A 3,000-nucleotide genomic window follows, 5' to 3' on the forward strand; every position below is an offset into this window, starting at 1 on the left:
GACTATAAGTCACACTTTTTTTCATAGTTTGGCTGGTCCTGTGACTTATAGTCAGGTGCGACTTATTTATCAAAATTAATTTGACATGAACCGAGAGAAATGAACAAAGAGAAAACATTACCGTCTCCAGCCGCAAGAGGGCGCTCTATGCTGCTCAATGCTCCTGTAGTCTACACTGAAGACATAGAGCGCCCTCTCGTGGCTGTAGACGGTGTTTTCTCTCGGTTCTTGGGTCTAAATAAATGCGACTTATGTTTTTTTCCTCATCATGACGTATTTTTGGACTGATGCGACTTATACTCAGGTGCGACTTATAGTCCGTTTTTTTTTTTTTTTTTTTTTTTGTAGTTTGTACTGGAGTACAGATTATTTTGGCATGTTTAATTTTGTTTGTGTTACACAATAACTTGGGGAAGAAAGGTAACACTTTAACAGAAGTTTAATCAAAATTTTTTCCTTCTGTTCTGCAGTTATGTCATCTCTTCCTTACCCCTCAGTCTGTCTTCCTCTTCTCTGCCTTTCTGTCTTCAGCTCAGGGTGGTGTAATTTGCTCAGTAATGAGATGTTCAGATCGAAGCATTATTCTTTGATCGGGCCCTTAATTCACCAGAAGGCTCAGTAATGGCTTTTAAACCCCTGAAATTTTACACCTAAGTGAAGAGTTTTGCCAAAAGATAAAGCCTTTTGTTTCAGACAGGGATGAACTATCACTACATCTATTTATCTTAACTTTTGTTTGGAGGGTAATTCGGATATATATATAAGGTCTCTCACCTTAATCCGAATCATCTAGACTTTAAAATCACATTCACAGAACAATATATATATATATTCCCCAAACATATATATATATATATATTTAGTAACACTTTACAATAAGATTTCATTTATAAACATTATGTTAACATGAGCAATCTTTATATAGCATTAATTTATGTCAGTTAATATTCCAAACTTAAACATTAAAACATTGTTTTATTGTGATTTTTTTCCAAGCACATTTTACCAATTCCAAACCATATTAATCTTAATAACTACCATTATTTTTTATTTAATCATTTATGAGTGCTATACAATAGTCCAGGAAAGCTGTAAGAGAAAAACTCCTTATATTCATGTGTGCAGAATTATTAGGCTGTTTTCTTTTACAGATGAAATGCGCTAAAAAAGAGTTTTAACTCAAACTGTTTTAACTCAAAGTCGAAAATTATGAAATACCCATGAGAAATATCAAACACAAATGCAATACAGAAATGGATAAGTTAAGACTTGACCATTGTACAAAAATGCTGACTGGGTCATGAGGTCAGAAAAGAAGAAGAAAAAAAAAAACAGGTCAAGAAGAACTGACAAAAATAATTGCAAAATAATTAGGAATTAATGTGAAGATTAATTTTTAGTCAATTCTGCAAGACAGACTTTCAGGAAAGGAGGTGGAATAAAAATGAGCTCCTAAATCTTAATCCCGGATTCTGGAAGATATATTCCTCAAACCATCGGACAAGAGGAGGTGGTGCTGGTCCTTCACGAGTCACTCTAATCTGTTCAGAAAGCCTATATATAAAGTCTTAATATATAGTATTTCACAATACTTCATGGTATTCTAATCAAATCATTTTTTGGAATCTTAGATCTCTCAGAACCTGACACATTGTAATTCTGAGACTCCAGGAAAGTGGCAGTTCTGTAAAATGTTGGCACTGGAGACTAAATGCTCCCTGATAGTTTCACACCTAATTCACTTAACACACACACACACACACACATACACACACACACACACACACACACACACACACACACACACACACACACATTACCCACAGTGACAGAGGGACAGAGTGACATCAGATGTATGATAGTTTTTTAATTTTCTATCATCCATATAGTGTTGTATAGTCATGAAACTATGCATATTTCCTCAGAATGACTTGTCTTCTATGTGTACATTTTTTTGAAGTGTTTAGAAGCTGCACTTAAAAAAATAAAAGACATTTACTGGTTACTTTTTTACTGTTATTTCAAAAAATCACCACGACAAAACCATTCAAGCTATTCAAAATTCATCCGCACCTGTTCTGTAAGATACATTCTTTAAACAGTGGTAAAAGAGGATGTGGTGCTGATCCTTCAAGAGTCACTCAAAACGTATCTGTCCGTAAAGCCTATAAAGAATTATTCTTAATATACAGTTCACAATACTTCAGCATGTTGTTCTAATTAAGTGAGGGTCATTTTATCAGTAAAATACATAAAATTCATATTATTTTTCTTTGAAAGATTTCTATAAATGATTTAAATCATACTTGTTTCTACAATAATTATTTAAAAGTGATCCTATAGCTTCATCTGGTGGCCATTATTGGTACTAAGAATTGCCAGCTTGATTTATATGTTATGATAGTTTTAATTTTATGCTGGCTCTTGAAAATGATAAAGCTATGAAACTTACTGTGCTTCCTTCAAATGATGACTTCTAGGTATATAAAAAATTATGAAGAGTTGGAATTAAAATTTTTAAAGATATAGTAAAATAACTATGGTATTTTTTTATGTTACTTTAATAAATCGCTATGGCCACACCATTTAAGGTATCCTAAACCCATTCGCAATTTAACATCTTCAGTATATGGCTTTCATGTTAAAAAAGTTTGGTGTGAACTACTTGTGTCTTCTTGGAGGAGAATGAATTCATTTACAGGCTGAGTTTATCATAAATCCACAATAACATTTCTGAGTTCTGTATCAATCCGTGTTGTTGTTTGTTTATTTTTATTTTTTATTTTTCATAGGAAGATAACTGACCCTTTACTCTCCTTTTTAATAAATGAGCTATTTATAGCTGTATTTATAAACTGCTTACTACTGACTATTAATATTGGGACAAGGCTTTATGAAGCATGAACTGACTATTTACTAATGAGTGCAGTTATTATAAAGTGTTATCAATGCATTTGCTAATGTTAACAAATTAGACATTATTTTACAGTTATCAAATCA

The sequence above is a fragment of the Carassius auratus genome, chromosome 1 (genome assembly GCF_003368295.1).
Source record: "Carassius auratus strain Wakin chromosome 1, ASM336829v1, whole genome shotgun sequence".
Lineage (NCBI taxonomy): Eukaryota > Metazoa > Chordata > Actinopteri > Cypriniformes > Cyprinidae > Carassius > Carassius auratus.